Genomic DNA, 15,869 nt, shown 5'->3' with positions numbered 1-15,869 from the left:
AGATAGACAATTTTACAGATTCTAATCCTGAAATATAGTCAGGGTTGATATACATATTGCTTTATGTTTGATAAGCAAAAATTCAGCTTATACTAGCACAACAATCCTATACTGATCCAAATGCTGGGCATGAAATTGAAGAGTAGGAATACTATGTGTTTCTCCTGATCTAGAAGGGAAATAACATATTTTTCAGCATTTATTATGTATCAAGCACTATTATTATGAAATAAATATATTTCATTCTCACTGTAACAATAAAAACCCTATCTTACTATCTCTATTTTTATGGACAAAAAAATTGAGGAATGGTACAGAGAGAATAAGTAGTTCAGGTCAGGCAGCAGATTGAACTTGGTGCACACAAGTAACCATAGCCCTATCAGGACTGTCGCCCCCGAAGCTTTCTTTCTATACTGCTAAGCACAAAACTATGCCCAGATTGATGTTCAATAAATATTTGTCAGCAGCAGGACAAGACTTATCTTACCTGGTTTTGTAATCAGGAAACATAAATGTGTATAAAATGGTAAAACTACAAGAATCATTACAGCTAGTGGATATCTTAACCACGGTGCTACCACTGAAGTTGGGAAGGTGGCAGAAGGTGGACATGAAATAATAAAGCAGAAAAAGTAATGACTGAGTTGAGTAAAGTGTTTTCTAAGCAAGACGTGAGATGCTTTCAAGGAGCACCCATGTGGGTATTCTTTCCCTCCCACCAAAACCCAGTAGCAGGGTTGACTTCATGCTGTGCAACTAGTACAGCTGCACAGGGCCTATGTTTAGAAGGCTCCTCTTGGTTTAATTCTCCACTGTCACGATCTTGAAAGTTTTAATAACTTTTGAACATTTTTGCTTTATACTGAGCCCCACAAATTATGCAGCTGGTCCTGCCTAGGAGGTTCCATAAAACCCCTCACATTACAGCAATATTAAAGGATACATCTCATCGTAGTTGGCTACAGCAACATGTTTGCAAAAATGAGGGGAAATTGCCTAACTATCTGTAATAACGAGTGAAAGAGAATTGTTAGATTCCTAGAAACACAGACAGGGTCTTAGAAGTCCTCGTAACCAGTTTATCAGTCTTAAATGAAGGGAGTGACAAGGCTGATGTGAAGCCGATTAGATCAGCAGGTTTGGGCCCAGCAAGTGGAACAATGGACAACAGTGAACAAGGACAGCGAGAAAACAGGCATGGATGAAAATTAGAAGGACGATATCTGGAGCAGTGGTGACAGAATGTTTTTTCAAAACTCCTGAAAAAAATAGTAAATAAATATTGGGGGGTGCATAAATTTATCGGTTATTACTTTTAATTGTGTTTATGCTTAAGTGATCTGCTTAGTAATCTGTATATAATTAATTTTATGATGTGAGTTAATCAATTAATCATTTCTGATGTCTGTGTAAACTGTTGAGTTGAAAGAACCCTTTCCAGAATTGGAAAGTAACTAGATATCTGTACTATCATTCTTTTTGCTCAGGGACAACAGATGAGGCAAGAACACAACAGTGAATGATCCTATGCAGACTTGTTCCTGTCTAAAATAGTTCGCTGCTTAGGACAGTCGCTGTGAAGGAACAGGGGCTCATAATAATGTCTAACATTTGTCTAATAATATCTAATATTCTGTGCATTACATGTTTAGTCCTTTTAAGAACTCTACGAGGCAGATAATATTTTGATCCCCATTAATGATGGGGAAATTGAAGTATAGACAGTTAAGTTATATCTTCAAACCATATTCTAATCAAGGAGCAAGCAGATGGACACATTTAAGAAAATATAACTTAAATCATCAAAAGAGATATACATCCAGACTTACATATATGAGTATGACTCTAGCTCGGTGCTCTGACACATTGCTTCATGCTTCATTTGTTCTTTCATGGGTGAGTGTGCCTTGCCACTGGAATTCATCATTCTGATCCTCCAAACACTTATGAACTATTTATTCATTTAAAAGATTATCCTTTCCCCCACCAAACTGGGATATTCACATGACCAAAAAAATATGAACCTCATCTATATGCAAAAAAATTATCTCAAAATGGTCATGACCTAAATGTAAAATCTAAAACTATAAAAATTCTAGGAAAGGGGTGCCTGGCTGGCTCAGATGGAAAGGCACATGACTCTTGATCTCGGGGTTGTGAGTCTGAGTTCCACATTGGGTGTAGCGATTACTTAATAAGGAAACTTAAAAAAAAAATTTCTAGGAAAAAAAGCATGGTAGTGACATTGGGTTAGACCAAGATTTCTTAATTAGGACAAATGAGCAAAAACTCCATAAGAAAACACTTGACAAAGTAAACTTTATCAACATTAAAATATTTTGTTATTCAGAAGACACTGGTAAGAAAATGAAAAGACAAGCTATAAACCAGGAGAAAATATAAACATGTATCTTATAAAATATTTATAACTAGAACATATAAAGAGTTCTTAAAGCCAACAATAAGATTTCAAAACTGTCAAGAAATAATGGGTAAAATATTTGAACCGACACTTCACTTAAAGAAAAGATTTAGATGACGAGTAAGCACAAAAAGGATACCCTATGTTATTAATAACTGGAAGATTAAAATTAAAGCTTAAATACCACCAGATCTTCATTAGAATGGTTATATCAAAAGACTAACAAATATCAAGTTTTGGTGAGGCCAAGAAGCAACTGGAATTTTCATATACTGCCAGTGGGAAAGCAAAATAGACTCTTTCACCTTTAACCATTTTGGAAAACTGTTTTAGTTTTTTGTTGTTGTTGCTGTTGTTACAGTAAGTATTGTTGCAGTAAGTATACAATTACCATATAACCCAGCAATTCCACTTCTAGAAATTTACCCAAGAGAAATGAAAACGTATGTCCACACAAAGACTAGTTCATAGCAGGTTGATTTGTAAGCACCAAAAACTGGCAAGAACTCAACTGTCTATCAAAATTTGTGAGTGGATAAATGAATAGTGGTATATCCATACAAAGGGATACTACTCAGCAATAAAAAGAAACTACTGATAAATGCAAGAGCACAGATGGATCTCAAAAGCATTATGCAACATGAAAGAAGCCAGAAACAAAAGACTTCATACTTATAGTCCTATTCTTAAGAAATTCTTAAAAAGGCTAGACTGTAGATATAGAAACCAGACAGGTGATGGCCAGAGGTTAAAGAAGACTGATTGAAAGGGGTCATGAAAGAAGTCTCTGGGACTATGGAAATATTCTATATAATGATTGTGGCTACCCAACTGTACATAATATATTAAAAATCACTGAAGTACACTTAAATGAATTTTAACTTATGCAAATTACACCTCAATAAACTGACACCCCAAAAAGCCTCTTTAGTCTATCAGAACACAGCAAATTTGTTGAAGAGCAAATCATACAGAGTCATAAGCCTAAGAAAGATTATTTTTGCATCTTCTTCAGTCATCTGTAATTTTTTGCCAGAGTATTTGCTTGCCCATTTATTGTTTCCAGTACCATTTTATCATCTCATGAATTATAAACAAGTATTTTATAATGAAGAACTTTTGTTTTGAAACACGTTTCATTGAATCATAGATACTAGATTCTGTGAAGGTGAAATATTGTTTTTGCACTGCCAACATTTAATCAGCATATGGGGTAGGGGTGCTTTTTTGATTTATAGGATGTTGAAGTCATTTCATCCCTTCAGGACACTCATTGGTGGTGATTGTTTATCCAAGTGGCTCCTGCGCAGATGAAGTTAACAAATCCTAAATGCTTATAATTCCTCTTGATTCATTATTTTATGCTTGTGTATAAAAATTTGCCTGCTAAACTTATTTCATCCAAAAATTCACATTTCAGGTGAGGGGAGGTCTGAAAGCCCAGACGCTTGTTTCCTGCCTTTTCTAACTCATCCATGTCCACATGTATGTACATGCCAACAGGAGTCTGGACTACCACAGTAACTTAAAAATGGACTTTTAAGATTTTTATTTATTTATTTATTTGAGAGAGAGAGAATGAGAGCATGAGAGGGAAGAGGGTCCGAGGGAGAAGCAGACTCCCTGCCGAGCAGGGAGCCCGATGTGGGACTCGATCCCGGGACTCCAGGATCATGACCTGAGCCGAAAGCAGTTGCTTAACCGACTGAGCCACCCAGGCACCCCTTAAAAATGGACTTTTAGAGAATTGATTGAACTCTAAAACTAAATAAAATAGTTTCTCGTTCCCTTTTCCAAATAAAGCTTTTTGAAGTGTTGTGGATAAAAGAGATAACATGTTTCAAAGTTCAGCATGGAAAATAAGAAATATAAGAAAATAATGATTATGTGGTGCTTTCTGCTCTTTTTATACATTATCTCAGATCAAACCAAACCACCAGAGGATCAGCATGACTTAAGATTAACTCCCCAGAAATATTTTTTCCCTTGAATATAGAACATTTCTAAGAAGTTTCCTAACACCTGATCAACCCTGAGATGGCTCAGCACAATATACACCTCACTGCACAGATGACATGTGTCATTCATCTAAAACCTTCACATATCACTTCCATACATGGAATGCAAAGAGAATGATCAGACCTCTTGGGCTGTTAGTAAAAACACACTTTAAAAGAGCTTTTTAAAAATCAATTAAACTCTTGTCATTTTCTAATATAACCAAGTTCCTACTGTTTCAGAACAGCTAATATCTCAAAGTGAAACATTTTTGTCACAGCCAAATCTAGAGTACACTTTGAGGCTCTACACCCTGGATTTCTTCCAGGAGGAAAGCAATTTGCCTGACTAAAAATAATGAGAAGCCACTGAGCACATAGACACGTATTTTAGGAAAGTCAGCTCTGAGATGAATAATGAAGTAGGGAAAGTTGCCATTGGGGATGCATAAAAGGAGATATTGGGGTATACTTCAAGAACTTGGAAATGAGTTTCAAAGAATTAAATTAATAACACTTTGCATTTTCATAACATGGCAGTAAGCAAAAAGAATATATTATATAATGAAGAGTTTAGACACATGTAGAACTCTAGTCAAGGCAGTCATTTGTTTTATCCTTTTTTCCTGCTTTTAAAAAAATTCAGGTATCATACAGAAATATGCACACTATAACAAGAGGACAATAGATAAATAAATGTTGACACTCCTGGGTATTAGGTTAGAGAACTAACACACAAATCTACCTTTGCTTTCTCCCCATACTCCACTTAAATAATAAAATAGAGACTTCAAGGCGTAAGAACAGAAGATGGAAGTAATAGCAGCAAAATTTTGGAAGAGATGGGCTAGTGATAATGACACAAACTACCTGGTGAATGGAATCCAAAAGCAGTAGGGGAGAGTGCCAACAATAAATCTTACTTGTTCAACAGAACAGCAGTTGCTAGACCTTCTACGTCTATACAGAAGGTCTGAAGAGTCTTCTTCATAGAATCTGATTAGTTAAGAGGAAAAACCCAGAAGATATGAAAATCAGAGTTTGATCCAAAAAAACCCAGCCATATCCCTCTACAGTAAAAGTTATGATACACAAGCCCTAACTCCATCCTCAGACCAAAAGGCACAAATAATCCAATTAAAAATGGGCAGAGGACAAAAACAGACATTTTTCCAAAGAAGACATACAGACAGCCGACACACAGAAAGGTGTTAACATCACTAATCACCAGGGAAATGCATGTCAAAACCACAATAAGGTATCACCTTATACCTGTCAGAGTGGCTAGAATCAAAAAGACAAATAATAAGTGTTGGCAAGGATGTGGAGAAAAAAGAATCCTCATGCACTGTTGGTGGGAATGCAAATTGGAGCAGTCACTGTGGAAAACAGTATGGAGGTTCCTCAAAATAATTGAAAATAGAATTACCATACGATTCAGTAATTCTACCACTGTGTATTTACTCCCCCCAAACATGAAAACACTAATTTGAAAAGAGATATGCGCTGTTACATTTAATGCAGCATTATTTACAATAGCCAAGATATTGGAACAACCCAAGTATTCGTCCATGAATGAATGGACAACGAAGGTGTGGTATTTAGACACAAAGGAATGTTACTCAGCCACAAAAAGAATGAGATCTTGCCAGCTGCAACAACATGGATGGACCTAGAGAGTACAATGCTAAGTAAAAGAAGTCAGTCAGAGAAAGACAAATACAATATGATTTCACTCATATGTGGAATTTAAGAAGCAAAACAAATGAACGAACAGGAAAAAAAAGCCAAAAAACCCAGACTCTTAAGTTTGGAGAATAAAGAGCTGGTTGGCAGAGGGGAGGTGGGTGGGGGATGGGTGAAATAGTAAAGAGGATTAAGAGTACACTTATTTCGATGAGCACTGAGTAATGTACAGAATTGTTGAGTCATTATATTGTACATAAGAAACTAATATAACAGTGTATGTTAATTACATTTCAATTAAAAAAACACAAAAAAAACCCGGGTACCTGGGTGGTTCAGTCTGTTAAGCAACTGATTCTTTTTTTTTTCTTTAAGATTTTATTTATTTATTTGAGAGAGAGTGCAAGAGCGAGAGAGAGCACTAGCAGAGGAGAGAGGCAGAGGCAGAGGGAGAAGGAGAAGCAGACTCCCTGCTAAGCGGGGGGTCCGAAGTGGGGCTCAATCCCAGGACCCTGAGATCATGACCTGAGCTGAAGGCAGATGCTTGAAAGATAAAATTGAGTAAATCTCTCAAAAAGCATAGCAAACAGATTAAGAGAAGAAAGATTTGGAAAGAAGTGATAAAAAATCACTAGTTCAGTCAGTTTAATATCTGAATAATAGAAATTACAGAAGAAGGAACATAGAAAATGAAGAGAGAAAATCATTAAGAGATTTTGCAAGAAAATGTCCCCAGAATTGAAGGACATGCTCTTTCAGATTGAAAAACCTCAGAACAGGGGAGCCTGAGTGCTTCAGTCGGTTAAACGTCCAACTCTTGGTCTTGGCTCATGTCATGAATTCAGGATCATGATGTAGCCCCACACTGGGTTCTGTGCTCAGCATGAAGTCTACTTGAGATTCTTTCCCTCTCCCTTTGCCCCTCCCCCTGCTCTCTCTCTCTCTCTCTCTCAAATACAATAAATAAATAAAATCTTTAAGAAAAAACTCAGAACAATGAATTAAAATATACTACACTAAAACATATTCTGAAATTTTAGGGACCTGGTGACCAAGAGCACAGTAAAAAGCAGGTCACATTTAAACACTATTATCATAGTAACCTTAAAGATATATAGCAATAACTTTAAAATACTGAAGGACGGAGGTATATTTATGGTCCCTGACTGAATGACTTCTCAACCTCAAGGTGGTATGGAAGCAATACACATTAAATAGAAACTGTACTTCAAATTTTGAATGTTGATCTTTTCCCAGGCTAGCAGGAAGTGCTCCAATGGTCTCTCATTATGCTGAACAGCAGTGGTGAGCCAAAGTTCCCAGTCAGCCACCCCATCAGGAAGCTAAACAACCATATACTTACAACCACTCTCTACCCGTACAAACATTCTGCTTTTCATTTCCAGTACACTATTCAATAAATTACATGAGGTATTCAACACTTTAGCATAAAATAGGCTTTGTGTTAGATGATTTTGTACAACTGTGGGCTAACATGTTATGAGCATGTTTAAGGCAGGCTAGGGTAAGCTATGATGTTCAGTAGGTTAGGTGTATTAAATGCTCTTTCTTTTTTTTTTTTTTTTTAGATTATTTATTTATTTGAAAGACAGTGAGAGAGAGAGAGAGTGCGAGAGGGAGAAGCAGACTCCCCTTCAAGCAGGGAGCTGGACTCGGGGCTCAATCCCAGGATCCTGAGATCATGACCTGAGCTGAAGGCAGATGCTTAACCGACTGAGCCACCCAGGCACACCTTAAATGCTTTTTCAATTATAGTATTTTCAACTTCCAATGGATTTATCAAGTCATAACCATCATTAAGTTGAGGAAGATCTGTACAGTATATTCAGCCAGATTAAAAATTAAAAGTGAAGGTAAAGACCATTTTGGACATGCAGGATGTTTGAAGTTTACCTTCCCCTCCTCCTCTTTCTCAGGAATCTACAGGAAGATGAACTTCACTAAAATGAAGATGTAAGCCAAGAAAGAGGAAGCTATATTAATGAAAAATTGCACAATTGCATACCCACTAGAGAGACCAAAAGAATTCCCAGGTGATGGTGAAGGAAGTTTCTATAATAACAGCTGAGCCTCAGCAAAGAAGGAAAACAATCCAGACTGGAGTAGGGTAGAAAGTTCTTCAGGAAGAGATTTCTTCACAAGACAAAACTGACAGAACACTTGATGTATTTCATCATCTTGGAAGGATAATTGTATGACCTTTAGGGAAAATATAAAACTATGCAAGGAAAGCAAAATTATCAAGATTCACTACATAGCTCACTGTCAACTGTTTTGAGCTCTATCAAGAGGATGTGGGCTCGGAAGTGGCACTTGTGCAGTGGAGAGTAGGAGTGATGAAATTCAGCTCAATCTGAAAATTCTGCAGTTGAAAGTCAATAGGCTATGCCTAAAATCAACAAACCAAGAAGTGGCAATAAAGCATGTTATTTAGAGACACAGAAATACATCCCAAAATAATCCTCCAAAAGTGAGAGTATGGGAAAGTAGACTGATAGTTTTCACAACAAATTTTGTACGAACTATTTTTCTCTTTGAAATCAGTATATGCATAACTTTGTTAAAAATGTTTTGAGGAGCATGGTGCTCTCTTCTCCCCTCGATGGCGTGTGCTCGTCTATTGATATCTCTGTACTCTGAAAAGGGGGAATCATCTGACAAAAATATTACTTTGCCTGCTGTGTTCTAGGCTCCCATTCAACCTGATATTGTGAACTTTGTTCACACCAACTTGTGCAAAAACAACAGACAGCCATATGCTGTCAGTGAATTAGCAGGTCATCAAACCCGTGCTGAGTCTTGGGGTACTGGCAGATCCGTGGCTCAAATTCCTGGAGTTCAAGAAGGTGGGACTCACCATTCTGGCCAGGGTGCTTTTGGAAATATTTGTCATGAGGGCCGCGTGTTTGCACCAACTAAAACCTGGTGCCGTTGGCATCACAGAGTGAACACAACACAGAAGCAATATGCCATTTGCTCTGCCCTGGCTGCCTCAGCCTTACCAGCACTGGTCATGGCTAAAGGTCATCATATTGACGAAGTTCTTGAACTTCCTTTGGTGGCTGAAGATAAAGTTGAAGGCTACAAGGAGACCAAGGAGGCTGTTTTGCTTCTTAAGAAACTTAAAGCCGGGAATGATATCAAAAAGGTCTATGCCTCTCAGCGAATGAGAGCTGGCAAAATGAGAAACCATCATCATATCCAGCGAAGGGGACCCTGCATCATCTACAATGAAGTCAACAGTATCATCAAGGCCTTCAGAAACACCCCTGGAATTAGTTGACTTAATGTAAGCAAACTGAACATTTTGAAACTTGCTCCTGGTGGGCATGTGGGACATTTCTGCATTTGAACTGAAAGTGCTTTCCACAAGTTAGATGATCTGTATGGCACTTGGTGTAAGGCTGCCTCCCTCAAGAGTAACTACAACTTTCCCATGCACAAGATGTTTAATACAGACTGTAGCAGAATCTTGAAAAGTCCAGAGATCCAAAGAGCCCTCCAAACATCATGAAAGAAGATTCATTGCAGGGTCCTGAAGAAGAATTCACTGAAGAACCCGAGAATCATGTTAAAGCTAAACCCATATGCAAAGACCATGTGTCAGAACACCATTCTTTGCCAAGCCAAGAATCACAAATTCCAGATGGATAAGGCAGAGCAGCCTTAGAAGCCAAATCAGATGAGAAGGGGGTTCCAGGCAAGAAGCCTGTGGTAGGGAAAGAAGGCTCTTGGTGTGAAGAAGCAGAAGAAACCTTTGGTGGAAAAATAGGCTGCAGTTACCAAAAAACCAGCAGCTGACAAGAAGGCTGCAAAAAAGAAACCCACCACGGAAAACAAGTAGCCTGCTGCCTAAAAACTTACATGTGTTTATTCTATAAAAGTCAAATCATTTTGGACAGCTTATTTCGAATAAATACCTGATCAAATTGTTTTAAAAGAGCAATATAGCAAGTGGTTACTTATGGAGATTATAAATGTACAGCACTAAAACATAAAAGAGCACCAACTTCCTAATGTGATGTGAACATTGGTAGCATAAGATGAATTTTTCAATAACATCATACATGGAATTAGTAAGTACATATCTCAAAAAATTTAGATAGAAGTGAAGATGACATTGTCAAATTTCCAGCAGCCTAAGACCTAAAGTGAACACCATTACACTCCACTTCTTTGACATAATAATGTGGAAACTAATGAGAGGTAGCTTTTTCCAAGTTACTTATATTTATTACAGAATTATATAACAAAACAAAAAAGATTCAATTTAAAATTACCCAATCCATCTAAACTAAACTTTCCTATTAATATACTCACCATGGGACGCCTGGGTGGCTCAATCAGTTAAGTGTCTGACTCTTGGTTTTGGCTCAGGTCAGGATCTCAGGGTCCTGGGATTTTAAGCCCCACATCGGGCTCCATACTCAGCTCTGAATCTGGTTGTCCCTCTCCCTCTGCTCCTCCCCCTTCTCCCTCTCTCTCTCAATAAAAAATTAAATCTCTTTTAAAAAATATACTCAACACACCCACACATATTTCTTGGAGTAGTTGTATAAGGACTCACAGATGGCGTCTGCAACGATCCATCTTTCAATTGCAGGAATAGGCGACTTTGCTTTTCCAAGCAGTTGCTAGACTTTGACTGTGGATTGGATCTGGTACAAGTTTTCCAAAGAGTATTCCATAGCCTGTAACCTTCAAGCATTAGGAAAGTGGAGGGACAGCATATACATCTGCCATGAGGGCAACTAGTGACACCGAGCTACGTAAGCTCAGGGTGTTATACTTAGAGAACTTTAATATGCTGATCTTACATATAATTACTGCATATTTCATCTCTGCTACCCCCACCAATCTGTCCATAGGTTTCAAATGGATATAAATTAATGTCATGTTGATCTTGAGAAGATGAGACATCCTTCACCGAACGTTAACAGATCTATGCACTGAGAAAGATTTGGTACTGTGGTAAGAACTAGAAAAAAAAAACTAGATTTAGAGTCATAATTCATATTCAGTCCCGTGAGTAGGTGGGAGGACAATGGTGGCTGAGATGAGGCAGTCACAGGAGGACCTTGAGGTTTAGGAGAACAACGGTATATTACTTTGCCTGGGCTGCCATAACAAAATAGCACACACTAGGTCTCTTAAACAATAGAAATTTATTTTCTCACAGCTCTGGAGGCTGGAAGTCTAAGATCAAGGTGCCAACCAGATTGGTTTCCTTTAAGGCCCCTCTTCTTGGCTTGCAGATGATCACCTTTTGCTGCCCCTTCACAGGGTTGTCCTGTGTACATAAGCCCCTGGTGTTTCTTCTCATGTGACCAAATTTTCTCTTCTTATATGGACACCAGTTAAATTCTGCTAAGGCCCACTAATGGCCACATTTTAGCTTAATCACCTCTTCAAAGGTCCTATCTCTAAATATAGTCAAACATTTTGAGGTACTGAGAGTTAGGACTTGGACATATGAATTTGATGGGTACACAATTCAGTCTGTAAAAACTGGAAAGAAGATAAACCAGGGAATGATAGAAAGGCAATGAATGAGAGATGAGAAGACACCAAAGCCAGGTTTGGTGTTCTTCCCAGCCCAGCTTTAAGTTGGCTTGATTTCCCTCCTCTCAGCTGTCTTCTTAAGAGCTCAGAGAGAGCCTGAAAGTGAAAAAAAAAAAAAAAATCCTTGGCCTCATCCTCCAACCCTGAGGAGTGTGGGGATGATGAAGCAAGGAGGTGAGCAGGAGAAGAGGATGTGAGCCAGCTCTACCGTAACTCTCAAGAATGCTGGAGGTGAGAGGGAACTCAGGCTGAGACACAAGGACTAGCCCTTTACCTCTTCGCCTTTCAGCTCTTCTGTAGGGTACATCATGAAGAAGGTCCTCCTCTCTTTTTATTCCTCACCAGCCCCCTGAGCCGGCTACGGTGAGCCCCCAGAGCTATTCATGAAGGGAAACCATGCATGGACATAGAAATTATATAACGCTGAGGACACCCGTGATTCCATAGACTTAGTGTATATCACTACCCTCCTTCCTATCACTGTATCCCACAGGACAAATGTCATCCCTTCATTTTCAGCATAAACTATTCAGAAATTAAATTGCTTTAGGTTCTAATCTAGTCAAAGGGGTGAAATATTTGCCTGCTTCCGATGGTAGTTAAGGCATTAATTATATATTATAGTAAAAAAATATGTAGCACCCACTTTGACACCAATGCATTTTAGCATTTGCTGAATTTCCAGGCTAGCGAGATATTTCCCCTGGAAAAGTCTGCCACCTTCTGCTGTCCTATGATATTCGTATCAGGTAAAATGGGATGGTTATAACACCCCAAAAGTTTTTTCCAGTGAAAACTTATGGAAGAATAGTATTCTAATTAAAGTAATTTGCCACTAATGTTTAAAATAATTTCACATATAAAATCCATAAAATTGAAGAGAAATATGTCTCTGAGACATGCAAAATGTTGTGGTCGGTTTTTCAAAGTGAGTTAATCTGTAGCAGCATAATTAGACATGTGCATAGTAGATGATCCACACAGGTGAATTGCTTGACTTCCAATTAATATATTTGTGCCAAATTCTATTACTATTAAATTGTTCACATTTATTTTTTGAGAGTACCAAGTCTCCTCTGTCTCACTTTTACATATTTTGTCTCTGACACCCAAGTTTCCTGTTGCAAGATATTTGTACAGTGATTTACAGCTGCAACAAACCGAACAATCTGGGGCCAGCAGCACCGTATTTTACTCCCACAGTACAAAGTGGTGTTCGCGCTTCAGAAAATATTCAGGAGAAATTCACTGTGAGGGTTCTCACCTGTGGCCAAACAAAAGTGTCTGAATCGAGCCATAAAACGTACTCCTGATTTTCCCTCTCTCCCCTAATTTTTATTCCCATTGCCATCACTCTGATTTGGGTGTTCATTAGCCCATTCCTGAATTATTCCAGTACCTTCCTCATAGAGTTCCTTAGTTCAAGGTCTACTCAATCCCTGTGCTGATTTGTCTTGCATCCAACAGCATGTTACTACTGCTATCGCACTGCTGTTATCACACTACTTCCATCTACTACTTTGTTTTCCCAAAAACATGCATGCTGAATTTGAAAGTAGAACACAGACTCTATTCTCTGTATTCTTGAATTCTTGAACTCTGTTATGGACTGCATGTTTGTGTCCCCCCAAAATTTAGGTTGAAACCTAAGTCTCCAGAGCAATAGCATTTGGAGATGGGTTCTTGGGAAATAACTGGGTCATGAGGATGGAGCCCTCATCATGGGATTAGTGCCCTTATAAGATACAAGAGAGCTTGCTTCTCTCTCTGCTGTCTGCCATGTGAGGACACAATGAGAAGGAAGCCATCCACAAGCCAGGAAGCAGTCTCTCACCAGATACCAAACACACCAGCTACCATTGGACCTTCCATTGTTGGCAACTATGAGAAATAAATGTTATTTATGCCACCCAGTCTATGACATTTTGTTAACAGCAGCCTGAGCTAAGACACCCTCCAAAACCTGTATCATTCCAATCCAACTTTTCAGTTGCCCACACCCACCCTAATTTCACAGCTATCTCTATATTGATACCTGCATAGACAGTATTTATAATCCACATCTTTCCTCACTTTTCTATCAACCTAGAAAATTTTCTTATCCTTATTACCTATCCTACACTTTTTGATTTTATCCCATCTTCTAAAAAGGAAGATGGGATAAAATAAGAAGATGGGTTAAAATCAGGAATTAATAATCATTCCAGGGGCGCCTGAGTGGCTCAGTTGTTAAGCGTCTGCCTTCAGCTCAGGTGGTGATCCCAGGGTCCTGGGATTGAGCCCCGCATCAGGCTCCCTGCTCGGCGGGAAGCCTGCTTCTCCCTCTCCCACTCCCCCTGCTTGTGTTCCCTCTCTCACTATCTCTCTCTCTGTCAAATAAATAAATAAAATCTTTAAAAAAATAACAATAATAATCATTCCAGGCTACAGTGATCTCCCCAAGTAATCTCTGATCTCTTAGTGCCTTTAATTGCTACATTAAAAAAGCACTTAAACAAATGTAGAATCAGATTGTATTACGTGTAAGTGCATCTTTCTTACAAAACTGTATGTGCTTCAATGGGAGAACCATGTTTTATTTTTCATTTGATTTATCCTACATGTTTCACATTATTAGGCACATAGGAGAGATACAGATGTAGACATAGATATATCTAGATATAAAGGAGATAAGTACTTACTTAATTCATCACATTAGTCAATTATCTATTCATTATATTAATATCAATCAATAAGATTTACTCACATTTATGATTGCTTATTAGCTCTGTGATCTTGGGCAAGTCGCTTAACCACTCTGACTCAGTTTCTTCATCTGTAAAATTGAAATGATAATAGTCTCTCCCTTACTGGTTCACTGTGAGGATTAAAGAAATAAAAACACTTGGTACAATACCTAGCACATAGAAAGGATTCGATAAGTGTTTTATCACAACCATCATCATCATCATCACCATCATCATCATCAACTTTACCTTCTTCAGCATCTCATCAGATAGATGAGTCTACTCATGGACTCATACTTTCATTCTGTCTGTCGGTTAGCAAATATTTGTGTTCCTTGTAGCTCACTTATCTTATTTCTAATGCAGTCATTTTCAAACACTGCACTTCAGAGCCCCTCCGTGACCATCACAGAGGAAGTTGGGGGACTGAGAAAGCCTATATCCAAGAGACCTTAGACCTAAATCAACCAGAGCAGCAAAGCTCTTAGCTGCATTACAGATGAACAGTAGCTAAATAAGCCTAGAAACCAATGTTCTGATACATAAATTCAACCACAAATGTTATTGCTTTCAGGAGCTCCATAGCTTGTAGTTTTTCTGTCATCCACTCTTTCATAAATGGTCTTACCCAAACCTCCATGCACAGGCTTAAATAGGATTCTGTACTGCAGCTTTACTTCCCCCAAAAGTCCCACGCTTTTCCTCTATCACCTTATTCTAGGTTTCGCGGTCTGCTCTGCAATAAGTAAAATAAATACAATAGTAGGATACTAAAGCTAATCACTGGAAAGCAGGATGCAGCCAGATTAAGTCATTTTATAGCCAATTATTTAAAAACTATTTATAGAGGGGCACCTGGGTGGCTCAGTCGTTAGGCGTCTGCCTTCGGCTCAGGTCATGTTCCCAAGGTCCTGGGATTGAGCCCCACATCGGGCTCCCTGCTCAGCGGGGAGCCTGCTTCTCCCTCTCCCACTCCCCCTGCTTGTGTTCCCTCTCTTGCTGTCTCTCTATCTCTGTCAAATAAATAAAATCTTAAAACAAATAAAAAATAAAAAATGTTTATTGAGTGTTCTTTATATGCCAGGTATTGTTTTCAAAACCAGTTTTAAACTAGTATCTCAGAAGTGTCTCTCATCCAATTTATCCGTGTGTTCTTCAGACAAATATGGGAAAAATGCTTCCTTAGTATTATTTGGAAATTAAACATAAATACTTTGATTTAGGGAAAAAATCACAAAATGATCATTTTAATATGTATTATCGTATATTATCCAATCTACACAGTTGGTTTATCTATCGCAAATTCCTCCTTCCAGCTCTTGTGGAAGTTAGACTGCTGGTCAGTGTTTATAGCAAGTCTGTTGCTTTGCTTTGCTATCATAGATGACAGCGCAGAAAAGTCCACCCCCAATATGCATGCAATTACAAGAGTAACTCTGCATTTTCAAACTG

General features: G+C 38.3%; 1 pseudogene; it reads left to right on the top strand.

The window, feature by feature from the left end:
* Positions 1 to 8,731: 8,731 nt before the first annotated feature.
* On the top strand, positions 8,732 to 9,985 carry LOC114214839 (large ribosomal subunit protein uL4 pseudogene; annotated as a pseudogene).
* Positions 9,986 to 15,869: the final 5,884 nt, after the last annotated feature.

The sequence above is a fragment of the Eumetopias jubatus genome, unplaced genomic scaffold (genome assembly GCF_037043125.1).
Source record: "Eumetopias jubatus isolate StellerSeaLion01/CBP00866 unplaced genomic scaffold, mEumJub1_p1.0 scaffold_1, whole genome shotgun sequence".
NCBI lineage: Eukaryota > Metazoa > Chordata > Mammalia > Carnivora > Otariidae > Eumetopias > Eumetopias jubatus.
The sequence above is the reverse complement of the archived record's forward strand: the minus strand, read 5'-3'. Positions and strand labels throughout refer to the sequence as shown.